At 50.4% G+C, this 22,762-nt stretch overlaps 1 pseudogene; it reads right to left on the bottom strand.

Moving 5' to 3' along the window:
• Positions 1-397: 397 nt before the first annotated feature.
• LOC146797386 (heterogeneous nuclear ribonucleoprotein K pseudogene) lies at positions 398-8,108 on the bottom strand (annotated as a pseudogene).
• Between the last annotated feature and the right edge of the window lie 14,654 nt (positions 8,109-22,762).

The following is a 22,762-nucleotide window of genomic DNA, read 5'->3' as shown; positions in this document are numbered from 1 at the left end:
TCATCGGCCGCTACGATAGACAATTGTGGTCTGATATGGCTTCTCTACTAGACCTTATTCCTGCGGACAGAAAGCAGGAAGCCAGAAAGATCCTAATAGAAGAACGGGCGGCCTCTGAGACAATCGATTGTGCTATGGACATAGCCAACACCGGGTTCCGCCAACTGGCAGGGGCGGTGGTCTTAAGATGCCAAGGGTGGTTAAAAGCAACCACATTTAGACCAGAGGTCCAGTCAAAGATTCAAGTTGTGACATGTGTTGGGGATACTTTATTTGGCAAACATATAGATTAGGCGCTTCTATCCATCAAAAAGGACACGGATACAGCTAACTCATTAGGTTCCCTCCAAAACAGGAAAGTACAGTTCAGAGAGGCAAAAGGACGTGTATTTACCACTTACAGAGGAAACTTCCGAAGAGCACAACAATACATCATTGTGAAGCCCTCATAATCTTAGGTTTCGTCGTAGAAATTGGGATCGTATGGCTGTTCTCGCCCTTTAATTGGATTCTCCGATATAACGTCCAGGATTACCTTGACACACTCCACAATCTTGATGGCTTTTCCACCAATTTAAACAACTCGGTCGGTTGAATAGGGGCAACATTCCCGAAATACCATACCGCTGGTCTGGGTACTCTTTCAGCTCCTTGATTTTCACTCCTTTCACACCAATAATGCCGTCCACAAGGCTCTGATGAATCAACATCCTCAGTTCAGTCTGTCGCTTGCTTTCTGCTTCTGAAGCGGCACATTATAGCAAAAATCTTTGAAATTGGGAGGATTTTCTACAAGATTTCCCCAACGGCTTCTTTATCGGCGCTGATGCTCAGAATACGCTCAGTCTTCTGCTGTCTGCGATGGAGATGCTGGCTTTGTACTCTGTTCGCAGTGCTGTGATGTTGTTGCCGCCTTTTCCAATCACTGCTCCGGCATTCCGGACTTGAAGCATTAGGCCACGTCTACCTTTTCGCCAGCGCATTGAGATTTTTTAGGGGCCATGTTCTTCCTTGGTGTTGTCAGCTGGGCGTTTGCCATTGGTTTCAGTGAATTCAACCTCGTGGTCTGTCTCGCCCTCTATTTTCACGAAATGCTTCTGTAGTGGTAGCTGCAACCTCACCAATGGAAAGCATTCCTGTCGGAAGAACGTCAAACCCGACTACGCCATTTGGCTATGGCCATCTCAAGAAAAAAGTAAGTTCTAGTAAGGAAATACAAGTCGCTGCTAGGGTTGTGCTCTTCAGCGATCCACTTGGTTCCCTTGGCCAGACTCAAAATAAGACCTCTCCAGGAAGAATTACAAAAACAATGGCTTCAAACATTGGTATCTTTCGAAGACATCATTCAGGTTACTCCGGTCATGAAGATAGCAATGAAATGGTGGTACCACACCCCAAACCTTTCAAAAGGACTGACTTTCTTACAAAACATACCAGATTACATGCGGACAATGGATGCCTCTATGGACGACTGGGGAGGCCATTTGCAGGACCTTCTGATTCAAGGCAAATGGTCCAATTCTCAGAAACAAAGTCATATCAACAGCCTAGAGTTGAAGGCCATATTCCTCTCCTTGCAGGCCTTCCTGCCGAGGATAGCAGGTGCCTCCGTACTGGTCCGTACAAACAACATGACCAGTATGTTCTATATAAACAAACCGGGAGGAACCAAATTTCTCACGCTTTCTCTAGAAGCACAAGAGCTGTGGAGCTGGGCAACAGAACACAGGATCTCTCTGAGCCGAGCATGTTCCAGGCTTACACAACACGCTGGCCTTTGCTCTCAGCAGAGCTACAGACAATTGCCATGAATGGAAACGCAATCAAGTCCAGTTGGATGGAGTATTTGCTCTATGGGGAAAACCAGCTCTGTACCTGTTTGGCACGAACATGAACACCAAATGCCGGTCCTATGCTAGCAGGTACCCCCTCCCGAGGTCTCAGGGCAATGCCCTTTCGATGCGATGGTCAGGGATATATGCCTACGCTTTTCCCCCCCATCCCCTTGATTCCCAGGATACTGAGCAAAATGAAGCTGGAAGGGTGTCGCGGAAGGGTGTCGCCTGATTCTCATCACGCCCAGGTGGCCCAGGCAACATTGGTTCCCGGAACTTCTTCACCTCTCAGAAATTAGACCTATTCGTCTAAAGCAGTTTCCTCCTCTTCTGTCCAGGGACAATGGCCAAGTGGACCATCCGGATCTAAAGTCGCTGCACTTACACGCCTGGCTCCTGAATTCTTGGAGTTTAGAGACATGAGCATTTCTCAGGAGTGTAGAGATATTCTCTCAAAATGTAGAGCGCAAAGCACCAACAAGACGTAAAAACTAAAATGGAAAAGATTTTGTGTCTGGTGCCAACGAAATGAACTGCATCCATTTCAAATATCCCCACAACAGATTTGACTACATTTTCTCTCTTTGGCAAAATCAGGCTTAGCCTTTTCTTTGGTTAAGGTGCATCTGGCTTCCATCTCTCGCAATAGAAGAGGTTCCAGTGCCACTTCTCTTTGTGCCTCAAGCCTTATCAAACAATTCATGAAGGGGTTGTTCCTGTCTTTCCCACCGGTGCAAGCACCTCCACCGGAATGGAACCTAAACGTGGTTCTTGCACAACTCATGAAACGACCATTTGACCCATTCATAAAGCTGAATTGAAATACCTCGCATGGAAAGTCGACCTTCTACTGGACCTCACCTGAACCAGGAGGGTAAGCGAAATCCAGGCATTCACAATTAGAAAACCCTTTTTAATATTTAAGGAGAATGCTGTGATTTCAAGGACTAATTCCACGTTTATCCCTTAAATGCCTTCTCAGTTCCACATCAATGAGCCGGTTATGCTCCGGTCCTTTTTTCCGCAACCATCAACGCCTGCAGAGCAGGTGCTACATGCACTGGATGTCAAACGTTGCCTCAAATTCTATCTTCACAGAACGAAAAACGGATCAATTACTTGTTGCCTATAGCCAAGGCAGAGAAGGGACTGTAATAACAAAAGCCACTATCGCAAGATGGATATCGGCTGCGATTTAATTCTGTCATATCAAAACCAACAAACCTTTGAAAAGGACAGCAAAGGATCACTCTACCAGAGCGGTTGCTACTTCAGCAGCCCTCTCCGCAGGAGTGACGTTGGAAAAGATTTGTCATGCTGCAACCTGGAATACCACTCGTACATTCACGCAGCACTACTGCCTGGAATCCGCACAAGATGCAGCGGTGAGCCAGGCAGTACTTCGCCATCTTTTCCGTTATGGTAAGCCTCTTTCTAGCCCTTGAAAAGAGTCCTTTGTTTTTTATGGTGGTTGCAAATACTAAAATATATTAAAAAAAAAATAATAATAATAAATAAATATAGAGCGTATATAAGTAAAGTGTACTATTGGTTACGCTATTATTATTATTTTTTTTCTCTCTCTCGCTAAGACTGTGTATATGGAGATGTTGTTACATAAGTGATGTTTTACCATGCTTTTAAGAGTATATTCTGTGCATCCATTCACATTCATTACACACCGGTATAGCCCTCAGGGGCTTTGTTCTTGTTACCTATGATTTTTGGGTTCACTCTGCGTTAACTCTCCCACCATCCCCAACAGACAAACTGAAAGAATTGGATCTGACTGTTTGCTATCTGATTCAGCCATGTGAATCTATGAAAGATAACCCAATACTGGATAAGAAAATAAGTTACCTACCTGTAACTACGTTTATCCAGTATTAGTATCTTTCATGGATTCACATGCACCCACCCTCCTCCCCGTAGAGGCTGTTTCCTTAAAACATTAAGACACTCACTTCTCAATTGTGCTGGAAACTGCCTCTGCTGATGGTCATAGTCGAGGGATTTTGTTAAGCACACATATCACCCGTGGGTCTCGGAGCGCTGGCCAAGAAAAAACCCTGGAGACAGAAGGAGAGAACGCTGGCGTGAAGAAGGGAGATCAGAACAGCCAGTTTTTTAGATTTCTCTGAAATTGTCTGTGGTCGGTGTGCATACGTAGGTGTGGTGGGAGTGAATTTCACAGAGTGGGGGGCAAGGTAAGAAAATGATCTTCTGACATTCCTGGCGGTGCGAATCTTAAAGGGGGTAAGGAGCTGTTTGGTTGAGTACCTAAGGGTTCTGGTGGGTTGGTACCAGATGAGCTTTTTGGCAAGATAGCATGGCCAGTTCCCATGAATGGTTTTATGGACAAGACAGTTGATCTTAAAACGGATGCGTTTTATGATGGGGAGCCAATGGAGAGCTCTCAGACTTGGAGCTGACGGAGACCGTGAAGGTAGATTTAATACAAGTCTGGCGGCAGTGTTCTGTAACACTTGCAGTTTGGTAAGGAGCTCTTCATTAATGGAAGCCATCAGGGCATTTCCGTAGTGGAGCCGACTGTTAATTAGGCCCTGGACCAGCGGCATCCTAGAGGCAACTGGAATCCATTGAAAGATCTGCCGAAGACTACGCATTAGACCATAGCAAATGCCCGTCACATGATTAACATGGTCTTTCATGGACAGGTTGCTGTCGATCTGCACTCCAAGGTTAAGGACCATCAGTTTGGGAGGACGACAGGGGCTGAAATTGGGAGGCCACCAATCACTGGACCATAGAGCTTGGGCTTTACCAAAAAGGATGATCTCCGCCTTGCTGGCATTGAGCTGCAAATGGTTGGTTAGCATCCAAGTATTGATGTCAGTCATGCATTTTATGAATCGGAGAGTCTGGAGGGTGCTAGCAGCGGATTGGATGCATTCCATTTAGTGCTTTTTTTTAAAAGGACATAGATAGCCTTTATAGAACATGGCTCAGGGCCATTATAGCCTATGGCATTATTTGAATACTGTTTGATTATTATACCGCGGGACTCCCATCTTGACGATGGGGAATGATTCAGGCATGTGAATCTATGAAAGATACCAATACTGGATAACCGTAGTTACAGGTAAGTAACTTATTTTCTTCTTTGTTTTTTTTGGAATTAGGGACCTAATTGACCCGGTTTTCTAACGATGGAGCAATTCATGTGTTTTGTTGTACCTTTGTACTAGAGAATGTAAGGGAACAAAAATACTAGATGTACTAATTACACCTGACATAAGACCAGTTGCAAAAGCTTCACTGCCAGTGCTTCATGCTATGCCAGGCAGCCACTTTAATCTGTGGTGGCTAAGTGGCAGTTGGAGCGCCAGCTGCAGGGTTGGGTGACACGGCGCACCAGACACATGTACAGCCCCAGCCTCACCAAAACCCCAAGTTGCTGTCATGTCTCTGAGACCATGCGCCACCAAGTCACTGAGCAGCGTTCCCAGTTAACGCTGACTCACCGTATCGCCATCCCCAGGCACCACAAGCAGCAATCTTCCTTCATGCGGAATCTGCTGTGCACCTCACTGTGTGCAAACTGTTTAGGCAGCTGTGCGTGGCATGGAGCACTGCTTTCACCACCCTTGATGTTTTTTAAAAGGTCCACGTATTGTTTTTTTTAAACAGACTTTTATTAAGTTTCATGTAAAGTCAATCAAAAGGAAGTATCATCAACAGCCCAACAATTACAGCCTAGACCCATATCTAACATTCCATAAAATATCCACAATACCCTGCTGCCCGCCGTACATGTACCATCCAATGCAACAGAGTGGAACATCAGTCCCCCCACCCTTTCCCCCCCCCCCTACTAAAATACGTTCCCATCAAAACCCCTCCCCAACCACCCACCCAAGCATGTCGCCAGCCACTAAGTTATTCACCATGCCAGATGTACCTCGCAGTCCACCTCCCCCACTCCCCACCACATAGGACAGAGCAATAAGTCGGACAAGAACATCGGGAAACATCACCTCTCCTGAACCCATGACCCAGGCGTCTCCCCAGCTCCACACTCCCTCCTGCGGTGAAGAGTCGCTCAAGTGTCCACTGCCACGCCCCTCTCCTCAGAACTCTCCGCACCATCATCCGGAGGGTGCTTGAGCAACTCCAGGAGTGCCACCCATGCTTGCTTCATTTCCCAAGACTTCTCACTGCCACTACGCCGGGCCATCTGTAACCTATAGTTCCCTTCACTCTCGGCCCACTTCACCATCTCCTTGTTCCAACGCACCAATCTAGGATTCTGCCTCGCCTTCCAATGGGAGGTAAGCTCTCGCTTAGCCAGGACCAACTCCAGGTCTATAAACCGGCTAGTAACCTTAGTCTTGGTGGTGTGCGGGAACCAATGCAACAAGCAGTGTCCAGGCGACATCACTAGCTCTCTCTCTGTCACAGTCAGCAGGGCAGTCATCACCTCTCGCCAAAAGTCTCCCACCCGCGGGCAGTCCCAGAGCATGTGCAGAAGGTTCGCCCCACCCTGAGCACAACGGGGGCAATCACCCGAGCCCCCCAAAGCACTCAGCAATTTTACCGGGGGTGAGATAGGCCCTATGGAAGATATAAAATTGGATGAGTTGGAACCTTGCATTCCGAGAACATTTCCACGGCCGCTCCATAATGGCCTCCCAAGCCTTTTCTGCAATGGGTTCCCCTAGATCTGCCTCCCACTTGAGATGCAGCGCCGTCCGCGGTTTGCGCATGTCGCTCGTGATCCGACGATAAAGGCAGGTCACCACTTTAAAAGTGCCCGCCACCAGCACTACATATTGGCAAGCGAGAGACGTATCTGGCTCCACCAGCCCACTGCGCCAATGCTTCCTAATGACTGCAGACAGCACAGCATGCAAAAGAAAATCCCCCCGCGGTAGATCATTGTGCTCACAGAGGTCTTGAAAGGGAAGAAGACCGCCGTCCTCATAGAGATCACCTATGGCCGTGACTCATGCTTCCTCCCAGGCCAGCAGCTGACTCCAGTCTCCCCATGTGACAACGCTTCACACATCCGCAACGGGATCTCAGGAGCATAAGGGGTCCCGCCATGTGCCCTCCTGATCAGTCGTGCCCAACAGTGTCGGATCGTTCCCAACTCCGGCTGCAGGATGGTACCTCTCAGTGGCGGCCGCAGCAGCACACAGGACAGAAGGTGCCAACTTGGGTCCGACCCGTCCTGTTCCTCCAGCCGCCTAATGTGACCCGCCACCCATTTCGTGAACCACTGAAGTTGCGCAGCATGATAGTAAGCCTCAAAATCCGGCAGCGCAAGGCCCCCCTCCGCCCTGGGCCTTTGCAGGGTAGCCAACGCCACCCTCCTTCGGCCAGTTCCCCAAAGAATCCCCGTAATCAAAGTGTTCAGCTGTGTAAAGAGCCTGCTCGGAATCCAGATGGGGAGGGTCCCAAAATAATAAAGAAACCTAGGCAAGATGATCATTTTCACCAAAGCAACCCTACCAGCCACCGACAGCGGAAGGGTCCCCCAAAAGTCAAAGCTGGACTTTGCTCCCCGCCCCACTTTACCCTCCAGCAGTTCAGCGGGATCATGATAAATTTTTGTCCCCAAATATGGTAAACACCTGGGCTCCCACAAGACATCTCCCACCCTCGACCGATCCCGCTCCCCCGGTCTGACAGGGAACAGACAGGACTTATTCCAATTCACCCTGAGGCCCGCCACCCTCCCCTAGGTCTCCAGCAAGACTCGCGCTCCCCGTAACGCATCCCCAGTATCTGGCAGAAACATAAGGAGATCATCTGCATACAGCGCTATGTGGTGTACTCTTCCCTCCACTACGAGCCCTGGGAAATACTGCCCTGTCCTGGCGTGTGCCGCCATGGGTTCTCTTGCCAGGGCAAACAATAAGGGGGATAACGGGCAGCCCTGTCTTGTTCCCCGAGCGACCGTACAGGTGCCAGAAATCAGACCCCCGTCCGTACCCGTGCAGTGGAAGCACTGTAAAGCAGCGCCGTCCACTGCACCAAGTTTTCTCCCAATCCGAACTCTCGCAATACATTAAGAAGGTAGGGCCACTCCAGGCTATCAAAAGCTTTCTCGATATCAACCGCAAAAATACAAGCTTCTTCCTTGTCATAGGAGTTGGACCCCAAAATGCGTAGGAGTCTGCGGATATTCATCGCAGTATTGCGAGAGGGAATAAACCCAGCTTTGTCCACATGAACCAACGCCGTCATATGAGGCATCAAACGACTGGCCAAGATGCTGCTTAAAATCTTGTCATCGAGATTGAGCATCGCTAGGGACCTATAGGATGAACGATCCCAGGCAGGCCTCCTCGGCTTGAGAAGGGGGACTATGAGAGCCTCTCGCGCGGAAGCAGGGAGGACACCCTCCCAACGTGCCGTGTTATAGAGTGCCACCAAATGAGGAGCAATAGCATCCATATAAGCTGCATAAAATTCAACGGGGAGCCCGTCTGTCCCCGGCGTTTTGTTCCTGGCCATGCGCTTTATGGCACTACGTACCTCACCTACTTCAATATCACGGCCCAGCACCTCGGAGGCGGCAGCCTCCAGGCGTGGCAACTCCGATTTAGACAAGAAATCCTCATCACCCGGCGTCCCAGGTCCCAATCTGCTTTGCTATAACTCTGCATAATAATGCAGGAAACAAGTATTAATGCGCTTCTGGGTGAGAAATGCCTCCCCTCCCGGTCCCCTCAGCTCCAGTATCTGTGTGCCCCTACGTGCCGGGTTAGCCAGCCAAGCTAGGAGCGCCCCCGCCTTATCCCGCTCCACATGCGCCTTATCTGTGTATGCCTTGAAATCAAAGCATCTCAGCCTCTCAAGTTGGACTGCAAAAGCCTCTCGTGCCTCAAGCAGCCCTGCATGTCTGTCCGGGCGTTCCGGGTGCTCCCTCTCCTCCTCGCGCAGCCGCTGCTCTGCCTTCTGCAACTCATCAAGCAACACTCTGCGGGTTCCCACCACCTCGCCTATACATCGCCCCCGAATTACTGCCTTGAAGGCATCCCATTCCATCCCCCTAGACGATGCTGTTCCGGCGTTAAGTCGAAAATAGTCATCAATAGCCGCCCCAATAGTATCCCGGAACACCGGGTCCTCTAAGGTGTCCGGACGAAGTCGCCAGGTGGGGATGGCGGGACGATCCCGCAGCCAATGCAAGACTGTCAACAGAGGATTATGATCCGACGCCGTCCTAGCTAGATATTCAGTATGGACCATTGCCCCGTGGACATCTGGGCAGCTAAGGATCGAGTCCAACCGGACATGTAAGGCATGTAATGACGAGAAGTAGGAATAATCCCTATCAGCCGGGTGATGCGCTCTCCAGGTATCCGTCAGCCCCCACTGTTGCTGCCACTCCTGCCGCACTTTAGCCAACCGATGGACCGGAGAGTCCGGGAGGGGAGGATGGGAGCAATCCAGCGAGACATCAGTAATACAATTAAAGTCGCCACCCAGTAGCACCGAGCCCGTCAGCCAGGGAGCCAGTTTGCCAGAAAGGCGTGCAAAAAAGGAGGACTGCTCTGAGTTCGGAGCATAGATACTACCTAAAACAATATCCCTACCGTCTAGCCGCCCCGCAACCACAACATAGCGACCATCCGGGTCTATCATCTGCCCAGTGCTCTGAAACGGCACCCCTGCTCGGATCCAAACCAACACGCCCCATGCATATGCCAAGTATGTGGTACAAAACATCTGCCCTCTCCATCGCCGTTGCAGTGCTAGCCCCTCCTGCTTGTCCAGGTGCGTTTCCTGCAACAAGGCTATCTGCACCCCCCGCCGTCGCAGATAAGCATGAATCGTATGCCGTCGAGTCATGGTGTGCATCCCCCTAATATTCCACGAAATACACTTAATGCCTACGGTGGCAGCCATAACACAGCACTGTAATCACTGCTCAGTCCACCTCTTGCTGCGACATGCTTGGTCCCACCCTCCCCTCCCCCACCCCAGCATCCCTACTCCCCAAACTCCCACACCCCAGGACAGGCACCCTAAAACTAGTCCCCATCCAAACAAGCAGAACAGTCAACCTTGTCATCTTGGATAGTGAAGTGTGAGCTGACACAAGACCCAAAGCCCTCCCGGCTCTCCCCCTGTCAAGTGTGAGCAACCCAACAGGAACCCCTCAACAACCCCCCGGTGCCATTCCAGTAAAAGCAACTCCCCTCCTCTCCCAGGTCACACCCCCGCCAATAGACAGAACTGGGCAACAGTACAAGCACGTTCCACCCCCCCAGGCAGGTCCCAATCAGCCAAACAAGTCCACTGTTTGCAGAGTGACCTCAGGCAGCTCATTATCGGAGTCCCTGGTAGCCGGGGAAGATCCAGACCGCTCCAACCCTCGGCTAGAAGCAGCAGAAGCCGGCCTGGATCCACTCTGACTAATCGCCGCTACCGCCTGTACCGCTCTGCCACGCTCAAGGCAGCGATACGGTGGTGACAGGGACCCCGGCGGGCTCACGACAACCGGGGCCCTCCTCTCCCCGACACTCCCCGATGGACTCCGCGGCGATCCCGCCTGCCGCGTCTCGAGCCAGTGCCACGCGTCCTGCGGGGTGGTGAAAAAGAGGGTGCTGGAGCCGTCCACCACCCGCAATCGCGCCGGGAAGAGCATCGCATAGGAAATGTGGAGTTGTCGTAATTTCCGCTTGAGAGCGAAGAAAGAGGCGCGCTGTTTCTGTACCTCCCGGGTGTAGTCCGGGAAGAGCATCACTCTGGAGTTAGCAATCTGCAGGTGTTGTTTCTCTCGAGCTTGCTGCAGGAGGTGGTCCCTGTCCCGATAATGCAGCAATCGTGCCACCATGGGCCGCGGGGCCGCCCCCGGCCTAGGAGGTCTAGCCGGGAATCTGTGGGCTCTCTCCAGGGCAAAAAACGGGGATAACCCCTCCGGTGCAACCTCAGATCGGAGCCAGTCTTCCAGGTATCGGACTGCATCCTTCCCCTCCGCCCGTTCTGGAACACCTACGATGCAGAGATTATTCCTGCGGGAGCGCCCCTCGCTGTCTTCCACTCTCAGCTCCAGCACTCGCACCCTATTCGCCATCTGTTCCAAGGAGTGCTGCAAGGTGGTCACCCTGTCCGGTATGTCCGCCATCGTCCGCTCATTTGTCGTCACCCGTTCCTTCAGCTTCCTGTGGTCATCTTTTAGTAAAGCCAGGTCCACACCTATAGTGTCTATCTTGGTCTCGAGTGACTCTCGGGAGGCCGTGATGGCCTACATAATGTCCACCAAGGTAGGACCACTCGACGTCTCCATCCTGGGGGTGGTCGTCACAGTGTCCTCGCCTTCAGACCGGCGCCCCCAATCTTCATCCTGTAGGACAGCAAATCCCCGCCTCCGTGACGTTCGACATCGCAAATGCACACCCAGTACCCTGGGCCTCCAGACGTCCTCCACTCCAGCAACTCCCAGCTACCAATATCAGGGGTAACTTCAGTGCAGCGCGAACATGGAGACCAGCTACTGTGACACCAGCAGTCAAGAAGCGTCCAGGGGCAAGACCCCCCACCCTCCAGTCATAGGGGTGAACAGGGGCACACAGCCCGCACTTCACAGGGAGCAATCAGTAGTCCGCCCGTACTCCCCAGATCTTCACTCCTCCTCGACCCCCTGCCGCGCAGCGGTGCCCTCCGTGGGGAGCCAACGACCCATGCGCAGCCCCCCTAGTCACAACCGCCCCGGGGAAGGCGCCTCCAAACCACAGGTCATAGGCTCGAAATACCCTGCCAGTCTTCCAGCGTCTGCCTCGAGCACCCTCACAGTGAGCCCACTCGCACCCCCAGGCAGTCCAGTGCGCCCCAAGGGTAAAGTGTAGAGATAGCCAATGAGGTCTGCAGGCTCCCAGGCGCCGCAGTTCTAGGGGGCCCACGGGCACATTCCGCCACCAACAGCTACGCCCGCTGTCAGTTACGGGATCCTCTCGCCGCCAGCCGGCGCTCGTTGCCTCCAGCTCGCCGTGCCCCCCACTCCTGAAAGCTTCCCCCAGCACAGCAAAGCAAGGGAAGGCAGGGGGCAGGCAGCAGTCTCGCTCCAGCGGCTCACCAGTAGCGCTCTCACCACAATCCCCGCGCCGTGCAGGTCTCCTCTCCCGGCCGTCACCAGGCCGCCACCTCAAGGCCAGGCATCAGCCCCCGGTCGCAGCGCCTCGCCTGTAGAAATCGTCGCTGTATCCGCTTCGTCGTCGGCCGCCACCCGCCTATTTCTCTGCTTTGGACCCTCTCCTAAGCCCCCATCGCTGCCCAGGGCAAAGTCCGGCCCCCAAAGAACCACAGGCCTCAGCACTCTCGGCGGCCAGGCTCCGTCGCCAACCTGCGGCACTGCTGGCAGTTACGCGGCGGGGTGAAGGAGGAAGCCGCTCTCCGTCACCAGCAGTCTAGTGGGCCTCCCGGGCAAATTCCGCCACGAACAGCAAAGCCCTCGCCCAAAGAAGGGATCCTCTCATCGCCAACCAGCTATCGGTGCCTCCAGTCCGTCATGCCCCCCTCTCCTGTAAGTGTCCACCAGCATAGTAGAGTAAGGCAAAGCGGGAAGCAGGCAGCAGGCCCGCTCCGCCGGCTCACCAACAGCGCCCTCTCCGCTGCTGCCGCAGTCACCGCGCCGTGCAGGTCTCCTCTCCCGGCCGTCACCAAGCCGCCATCTTAAGACCAGGCAGCAGCCCCCGGTCGCAGCGCCTCGTCTGCAGTGATCGCTGCTGGGCTGCTCCGCCGCCGTCTACCACCCGCTTCCACAGAGGGCTCACTCGTAGGTCCCCAGCGCTGCCCAGAGCAAAGTCCGGCGCCCACAGGACTCGGAGCCACGGCACTCTCCACGGCCAGAGTCCACCGCCATCTTGCGGCGCTGATGCCAGGTACGCGGCGGAGAGAAGGAGGGAGCCGCTCTCAGCCACCAGCAGGCCCCCAACACCGATGGAGCACCCACCAGCTCACCAGGCGTTCCCCATCACTCTGGGAGGTAAGGGGCCCCGATAATCCTCAGGATCGTTGATATAAAAGAGGGAGGCCACCGAGGAGCTCCGGGATCCTCGACCTCCTACATCGGCGCCAGACAACGCCCCCAAAGGTCCACGTATTTTGTGTACCAACATCTTCTAACACAGAAGAATTTGTCAGATGTATTGAAAAGAACACATCCACTTGTTAAGAAAAAAAGCATTTTGAGTTTTTCAAGTGAGGATCAATAGTTTCTGATGCAATTGTTTTCATTTAGCTCTCTCCACGGGGAATCGGTGCACTGCAGTCCATGCTGTTTGTAACAGAGACACCTTCAGTACCACACTCCTGGGTAGATTACAAACTCATATCATGTGCCAGTTGTGTAGCTCTTAAATGGCTATATTGCCTCCTCTAGACACTAGCGTGATGACAACACAAATCCAAAGCCATTCCTATCAGTGTTTCTATGGGACTATAAAGTATTTTGTTTGATCCACAGTATGGGCGCCAAAGAAATTAGGCTTAATGTAAATGAAGCTGGGAGTGGGGGGTCTCTCATAAAAAGGCACAAGTTGCTTGGCCTTAAATAGCTCCTGAAGATTTTCACTGATTACAAATAGCTCTTGCTACAGAAAAAGTTGGACATCCATGTTTTGGATCTTCACCCTCTCAAGGCCTTCCTGCGAAGAACAAATACAAGATGCTCACTGTAACCCAGGTCTTGTCTTTCCGCAACCTTAGAGACTGGATAGTAGTGTTTCACCTGTATGATGCTTATTTTGACATTCCGACTCCTGCAGGCCCACAGGCGCTATCTGCAGTTCACAGTGGGGCATGAGCAATTTAAGCTTGGTGTGCTCCCTTTAGCCTCAGCAGCGCCTCTCAAGTGTTCATGAAAGAGATGAGGGGGGTTGCAATGCATTTTCAGAGGTCCCTTGCCGCTGTGACTGGCTGCTGAAGGTAAGCTCGACCCAGGCAGTCGTCTAGACTATGGCAAACTTCTTTCAGTTTCACTATCAAATTACCAAAGTCACACCGGACTTCTTTATAGGCGGTCGCTTTCATGGGAGCTATTCTGGACACGCTGCATTTTCGAACTTGCTTCCCAGAGTAGAGAGTCCAGGACATTAGGGCTGTAATCCCAATGTTACAGCCGCTGCCCTGGATCTGAGAGGGGATAATTCAGAGGATGCTGGGAATAATGGCCTCCTGCATCCTGCTGGTCACACATGCCTGATGACATGTGCAATCTTTGCAGTGGGATCTGGAATCCTAGTGGGCACAATATCAGGGGGATCTTTATGACCACGTCCATATTTCGGAGGAGACTGCAAACAGCCTTTAGTGGTGAATGCTGGACCGTGATCGGGTCAGTGGCAGACCGCTCTCCTAACCCCACCCAGAACTAAAAGTGGTGACCGATGCATTGCTTCTGGGTTTGGCAGCCTTCTGGGAGAGGTGGAGTTCAGAGACATCTGGTCTTTGGCGTAGGCCTGACTCCACATTAATCTCTTAGAGTTGGGGGCCATTCGCTTAGAGTTGAAAGCCTTCCTGGCATCCATCAAGGGAAAGCTGGTGCAAGTGCTGTGCTCATGGATATAACCACCAACATGTGGTATGGCAATAAGAAGTGTTTGGTGAGCTCATGGGCTGTGGAAGAGGGTACTAAGCCTCGAAGTGGTTGGAACACCAGGTAATTTTCCTGGCGGGATCTCTAAATGACAGGGTGAAAGAGCTAACCCGCCCATGCCTAGCGGCTCATGAATGGAAGTTGGACCCAGAGGAGGCATAAGATATCATCTGCAAGTGGTGATAACCTTTGAACAATCTTTTGCCACTGCCAAAAATGAGCACTTTTCTGTGCTGGAGTTTCCCAGTCTGCCCTCTCATGGTGACGCTTTCTGCCTAGAGTGAAGCTCAGGACAACTGCCTGCCTTTCTCCATCTACCTCTCCTGCTTGAGGTCTGAAGATCAGGAACGACAGGGCCCAAGTCATCCCAGTGGCACCCGAATGGGCCGGGAGAGTTTTCTACCTGGAACTCCTGAGCATGAGCATCAGTCCTCGGATCAGGCTCCTGCTTGAGGAAGATCTTCTGTGTTTTAGATTTAAAACAACATCATGCCTCTACGCAAAGATATTAATTGACAAATCATGAGATTTCCTTTGCAGCTAAACATTTTCTGTTGGATAATTTCAGTCAAGTGTTCTATGATCTCATTTAGGCATCCGCTAACAGTAACACACGTGTAAACTACAAATCAAAAGTGCCACAAAAGTGGATTTGTAAATGTTCATAGGCATTAAAAAACAACAATAACAAAAAGCACTTGTGCAAGAGTAACAGACCCCGATAGGAAGAAACACTAAGTAGAGGTTTATTTCAAAACATCATATTACAACATAAAGAGGCCAAAATACAACCGAACACTGAAGTTTTTTGCAATTTCAATTAGGTATAAGGTCATTTACTCCAGTATTGGAACGATCATGGATTCACAAATGCTTGAATCGGGCCTCGAAAAATCCACTTGCCCCCTCGCAATTGCGAGTGAAATTTTAGCAGGTCAGGCTATTTTTAGCACTTAAAAAACCCTGCTGGTGAGTAAGCTTAAGCTGGAAGAAACAGGTGTTCTTTTTGTTCAGAAAGTGAATGAGCAATTAAAACGCCTTTAAATCTTGTTTTATCTTGACACATTTGCCAACTGCTCAAGAACAGAAGTCAAATATTGGTTTGTCTTTTTACTAATTGTTGCTCATGTGTTCCTGGAAAATGGTGTTTACTTATCTTTCTCTTTTTACAGTAGATCAGAAATTATGAAATAACTTTTTTTTTGCAATTCAGAAGTGTGATGCAAACAAACATTTAAATTGGAGGAAAACAAATTAGAACACTTTACTTGGTGATGTGCAAATGACATATATTTGCAGAAACTTTATTTACAAAACATTGTACACTATATAGTTTTAAAACCACATGTCAGTAACAAATTCTGTGGCCATTTCAGTGTAAAATCTGCTGATTGCAAATAACAGTGGGCTGCTACTATGGTTTTCCTATGTATTTATTAAAAGTCATAGTGTTTAAACATGATATGAGAGAAATTCCTGGCCAAGCCCTGATGACAATGCATTTAATGAATTAAGAGGCAAGTCTGCAGTCAAGTGCATCTTCTATGTGGCTAGATTTGCATTCTATATGGAGCTAATGTATAGTCTATTAAATCAAACAAAACCATTTTCTGTACAGCAGACGTGCTGAGCGTGCGTATTTGAAGGTGCTCTCGTATGTGATAATGAAGAAAATTGTGTCTCAGTGAATTAAAATACTTATCCAGTATTAGGGTATCTTTCATAGATTCACATGCTTGAATCATTTCCTGTCGTCGAGATGGGAATATCCGGTACTTTTGTAAAGGTAATATCTCATTAGACATAGAAGGTTACAGGCCTTAGGCCTTACATTTAGTAACATATCCAAGTCCCTATTTGAAAAGGACCAAACTTAAGAGAACAACCAATCAGCTGACACCAACCTCTAGAACCTTCCTGGAAGGAGCTCCAGTCCTTCAGATTTTCTACGACACGTCATGCTAAGGGAGTCTTCACTGAGCTCTGCTCAGTTTTCCTAATTTTTCCTTGTATACAGATATTTTCTTGGATTCAAGGTATTTTTCTTCTCTATTTCTGTTGTCTGAGTGAAGTTCTCCAATTTCTTCATGTCACACACACTTAAAAAAGGCCTTTTTAGGCCCTATGGTACCTGTAGAAAGAAAAGGCTACACATCGATGACGCTCATAAGGACTGCCTCTATTGCCTTTATGCGGATCATAAACCAAAGGACTGCAAGGTACGTTGTACCTTTCCTTCAAAAACATTAAAAGACCGTGAGGGAAGGCTTTTAATTTGGCTGCAGAGGCTTAAAGACAGGGATGGCCCTGTATCTTCTGGGGAGAGTGAAGGCTCCTCAAGATCCTCCTCAAAGACGCCTCAAAAAACACCTCAGGACGTCTCTCCAGGTCATTCCTCAGCGCAACCTCCAAAGAAGACACACAAAAGGCTACTAAGAACCAGGATTTGCCTTCCAGGAAGTCTCCATCCCTTCGAAGTTTGATTTCTGCCAAAAAATCCATACAGAAATCAGCTTTGGACCCTCCTACTCCTCCAGTGAAGGTAAAACATGCTTTCAATAAACCTTCCTCAGCCCCGTCGACGTTCAGCCTTCGACGGCGGTACCGACGACGACAAGAACTCCATATACTGTCATCGGAGTGACTTCGTCGACCACTACCGTCACCACAGTGTCGGTCTCGTCAGCATCTATTTCATCGACAAAGACATCTTCGTCAATGAGTCAAGCCCCTTTGTCATAGACGATAAAAATTGTCAAAAAGTCATCGTCGTTGACGAAGATAGGGTCGACAGCTAGCCAGAAGAAGACAGCGAAGACTGCCTCGTAGACGGTGTTGCCTGCGTCGACGAGTCTACAGTCGATGACCCTTCCATCGACGGTGTCCCCTATTCCGTCGTCGATGGCCTCGACGACGAGAGTTGAGTCATCGACGGCAGTTCTGGCATCTACACCTGTTTTATCTGAGACAACCATACCTTTGCCCGTCAACGGTTCTTCGACGGTATATGTACTGATGATGACCTCGTCGGCTAAGCCAACATCAAAATCAGGAAAATTGTTTTCCCAACATAAAACTATGAAAGAGAAACTGATACCGTCTTGTAGGAGAGTAGGGTCTGCTTCTTATAGTTACCCCCAATTTTTTCTGATATAACACTGTTTTCGACTTAGTCTGACTGGGATCCTGCTATCCAGGACCCCAGTCTAGCTGATTTGTCCTCTAAATTGATTGCATGTACTTTAGGTACACTCCAGATTGGATTCTGGGGTACCCTTATAAGTCCCTAGTATATGGTATACTATGTACCCAGGGCCTAGGAACCCCAGAGGCCTCCCAGGGGCTGCAGCATGTATTGTGCCACCCCTGAGAGACCATTCAAAATGACACCACAGGTCTGCTACATAAGCCTGTGGAAGGTGGTGCATGCACCCCTTACTTAGATATAGGTTCACTATATCTATTCTATATCACTGCACATAGAAACCTCTCAGTCACCCCTATGGCAGACCTTATCAATCCTGAAGGCAGGGTGCTGGGTTTTATGTGAGAGGGTGCACCTGCATGAGCAGAGCCCCTCTGCAGCCTATTTTACGGGGTTGTTTGTGATGCAGCCAACCATATATATTTAAGTGCATTATAACCTCGCGGTAAATGCTAACTTTAAAACGGCTGCATAGAAACATGTCGTGTTTGGTGTGAAACACCTTGGAATCATACCTCCCCGCCAGTAACTGGCGGGGGAGGTATGATTCCACCCTCCTAAAGGGACATATGAGACACACCGGTACACCCGGTACCAGCTTTCTCGACCTGGGCATCACAAAATGGATGCTGCCAGCCACAGACACGAGTCTGCCTTCCTGCCAAGCCAAGCTCGAGCAGGGGAAGGCTTGACAATAGGTTTCCTGTCACAGGGAGGTGTAACCATCTCCTAGACTGGCTTTAGTGTATTGGGGCTGGGTGAGTGCACTCAGAGTTCTTTGAAGTCTGCACTGGGGGCACATTTGGTGTCCCTGTGCATAGTCCAGCTGAAACCGGTTGCACGAGCCATTTGCTCCTGATCTGGCGCGTAACTGGACAAAGGACATGGGTGTAGCCACCCCTCTGTCCTGACCCTCCCATAGGTGGGTCCCCAGAGTTTTCCCCACCCTTCCTTGGGTATAAAATAGGAACTCCTGACTACAGGACTTTGGATTTTACCTGGACTAAACTCTGCTACAGAAACCAGGTACTTTGACAATCTGCACGACGCTGGATGACTGAAGAATCTTCCTTGGAGTAAAGGAGTTACTCCCCTGCAAGGCAGGCACCTAAAACGCATCTGACCGGTTTGCATCTCCCGAGCTCTTGAGGACTCCGAAGATTTCTGCAACACAGGAGGTGGGTTCCGAGGTCTCTGAGGTTGATTTGCGCGCTCAGCAATTCTGAGGCCCGTGTCCCTCGTGGGGACCGCGCAACCCGAACCCCTGTGCACCACATACATTTGCAGCAGCATATGCTTTTTGGCAATCCCTGAGGATGTGCTTTGGGCTACTTGTAGTCCTGACCCGAGCAGTAATTCCACCAAAGATTTCCGACCTACACTCCATGAGTGTTCCGTGGGCTGGTATTTCGTGATTCAGCTCGAAGTCCCTTTGTGAACCCTGGTCCGTTGGCCTGTGGGTCCCTGTGAAGGTAACTTTGACTTTTCGTGGGCTTTCCTGGTTGCTCCAGACGTGCCCTGACTCTCCATAGCTTGGAGAGTCCCCAGGACCTTGCTGGTCCTCATCGAAGCATCTTTCCTCTGCCCGGCTAGGTTGCAGTTGTGTGGAAATTTAGCGTGCAAACTGAACATTATCTGCGCCATCTTGCCTCTCCCCAGCGCCACGCACAGCGAATGCACGGCCGCCATTTTAGGCACCCCACTCTATCCCCGCTCACTCTCGACCGCCAGCGCTTTCCCCTGGCGCTGCAAGCATCCCCCGCGCGCTGGCCACCCCCGCTCTCTCATACAGGCCATAAACCCTCTCCTTCTGCGCGACCCTGCTACGGAACCACTTCCGACCGACAACCCATACATGGTCATGCCGCTCCTTTGATAACCCCCTTCCTCTGCGCCCCATTGTCTGAACTGGTCCCAGGCCATCGCCTAGCCCTGCGGATGCAGTTTATTGCCCCTACTGTAAGGGAAACACCCCACATCAAAGGGATTACAGTAGAATCAAAGCCCCTACCCCCTGAGACCCGGCCGGTTGCACACACCCCCGGGAATTAGCGGAATTCCCTGCTGCGCGATAGCCATCTCCCACTGCGGGTAGGGTGGGAACCTCTACTGTAACCATGTGTGGGATCGGATCTGAGCCGGGGCTTCAGGGGATATTTCCCGCACATCAAGGGAATCTCAAGAATGTACTATGTATAATAAAGCAATAAACCAGTGTATAAGAGACCAGGTCTCAGAGATGCAGTTAGAGCACCTCGTGACGATACCTTGCTGTCTGATCTGATGTGTTCTGCTCCGACGGAATAAAACTTTGTTTCCTGCCTTCCAGTCTCCGGCGCCTGCCTCTTTTATTGGTAAATTATCGAGTGGTATGAGAGGCGATTACCGCCGGGCAAATACTTGAAAGGTTATCGACTGAAACTGCCGCTACCATTTAACAATTGGCGTCCCAAACGTGGGGCCCATCAGCAACACGTGGATCCAGTGGGAGAGGTCCCGACGACAGAGTGAACGACTGCAACGATCGGGAGAGCTCCTGCCCAATAGACCCTCGTCTGGCAGCCGATCATCCGAACTTCACTGGTTCCGAGCAGACCTCTCTCGAGTGATCTACGGTCCTGACTGGGAACCATCAGGAGTGCCGCGGCAAATACGGAGAGTAGAGGACGATCGGGCGCTGGAGGCGGAAGACGAGAAACTGTCCACGCGGTCCGGGTAAGGTCGTGAAATACGACAAAAGTGCGAAATAATTGATTGATTGTTTGAATACTAGTATTGCTCATTGATTGTTCTCTTTGAGATATTCGCTGTCTACAAACGGGGAGGAGTAGAAATACTCTCTCTCTCTCCCTTTGCAGATAGTGAAGGGTAGGTAACGCAGACTTTTGTCCCCGTTGAAACCCGTCGTGCCTATCTTTATCTCCCCATTGATTGATTGTCCGAACATTGATTGTTTTGAAGAATAGTGCTTTTTGAGATATTCTCTGTTTGCAAATAACGTAGAATAGGAATATTCTGTCTAGTCTTTGCAAATAGTGAAGGGTAGGTAACGCAGACTTTTGTCCCCGTTGAAACCCGTCGTGCCTATCTTTATCTCCCCATTGATTGATTGATTGATTGTCCGAACACTAGTTGTTCGATATTGGTTCTTTGGAGGTATTCTCTGCTTACAAATAACGAAGAATAGAGATATTCTGTCTAGTCTTTGCAAGCAGTGAAAAGATAGGTAGTGCTGACTTTTGTCCCCGTTGAAACCCGTCATGCCTATCTTCTCCCCACTGATTGGTAGTTGGTTCTGCCCGGACCGCTTATTAGAGGTGAACCACCCGGCTCCACTGGAAGGCACCCCTAATAAGGACATGTTCACTAAATATGGACTAGTCGCCGTAGCTTATAGCAAGCTGTGGCATAAATATACCAAGAAGGACCCCGAAAGTCAGTGGCCACTGATGGGATCCTTCGACGACCGCAAGATAGAAGCGCTAGAAGTAGCTCTGCGTAGCAATAAGACGACGCCTACTATGCTTGACAGTATTGGCATGTGGCGCAAAAAAGCAACGCAACGGAAAAAGAGGGAAGAAGTAAAAGCAGAAAAGGAATTACGAAAGGCAGCTCACCTTGCCGCTAGAAAGTTAGAAGAAGACATAAAGGAGAGAAGGGAAACTAAACTAAGACAGGAGCCCGAAACCTCAGGCCAGTACGCTGTTAGGACCCCTTCTTTGCTCTACCCTGAGTTGTCCTCCAAGCAGCGAACGAATGACGAATTACTGTTAGGTCCCCCGATCATTTACATGCCCCCTCCGTATGCACCCTCCCAATCAGTAGTGCAACACCCACAACCCCCGAACACGAGCGAAAGCAGTACAGGGGCCTCGGCCCTCACGGCCTCCGCGCCGGCTGAGCCTCTTGTACTGAACCCAATGTCGACTACAACGCTAGATGACCATGGGATGGGAAAGAAAGAGTCCACCAGAATGAATCGATTAACTAAGGATGAACGAGCAGGAATCGATAGGATAGTAGGGACGCTAGTGGAGCGAAAAGAAAGTGAGGAGTATATAACAGACGTGTATAGCTCGTATGCCGACAGCCGCAGACGACACTTCGTCGTACGGCTCTGTTATCACGCCCTGAATGCATATGAGGACAGATACCACGATAAAGGTCCCGAAGGCTTAGCGGCCCTATATAGGAAGGTAGACATTGGGGAAGAAGGAGAGGGCGATGTAACAAACCTCTTCACTCGTACACTCGAGGTCTACCGACACCTTAAAGAACATGGACAGATCACCAAAACAGAAACCCCCATAGCAACTAAGCCCCAGGGAGGAAGGGCCGATGCCATGATGCCCATTAAAGAAGCTGCCCCCTACTGGGTCCCCCCACGGGGTCAGGGAACACACGACGACATCAACCACCAAGATGCGAAGGGAAGGGTTGTATATAACTGGGTCTACCAGCCGTGGGACCGGCAAGATATTTTGACTTTTAGAAAGACTCTACCCGACTTAAGAAAGAACCCGACTGCCTTCTACACGGAATTAGGTACAGCCTTAGGCTCAACGATAATGACGTTAGCAGATATAGACTTGTTCTTTGGGCTATGTCTGCCGGCTGATGTGTGGAAACAAATCCGGAAAGTTGACCACGCTGAGCCGTTCGGATATACCTGGGTACAACTCGATACCATAGATAAACAGCGAGAACCAGGACAGAAACCCCCGAAAGCCATCTTAGAGCTCCCAGACAAGATTGTACAAAAGCTGAAGACTCTAATCCCAGAAAGAAAGGTAGACTGGTCGATAGTGACGGCTTGCCGCCAGAAACCCCAGGAGGATGTGTCTGAATACTTCTCCCGATTCGAGACTGTGTTTTCCGATTACAGTGGCCAAGACATGACCACCGCAACCGGACACCACCTCTTTGTCCAGAATTATGTAAAGGGTCTGTCTCAAGAAGTTTCCCAGAAGCTACAGACCAGCGAGAGCAGTTGGGCAGCCTCCAAACCCGCAGCGATTCTCCAGATGGCCCAATACTACGAAAACCAGAAGAACGAGAACGATAGGGCGTCAGAGAAGAAGAAAAAGGAATTAAAGGAGAGGGTGATGATAGCACAGTTGCAAGGGGTGACCATAGGAAGGGAACCCCCAA

This window comes from Triturus cristatus, chromosome 9 (genome assembly GCF_964204655.1).
Source record: "Triturus cristatus chromosome 9, aTriCri1.1, whole genome shotgun sequence".
NCBI classification, from domain to species: Eukaryota; Metazoa; Chordata; class Amphibia; order Caudata; family Salamandridae; genus Triturus; species Triturus cristatus.
This window is presented reverse-complemented; position numbering and strand designations above follow the sequence as displayed.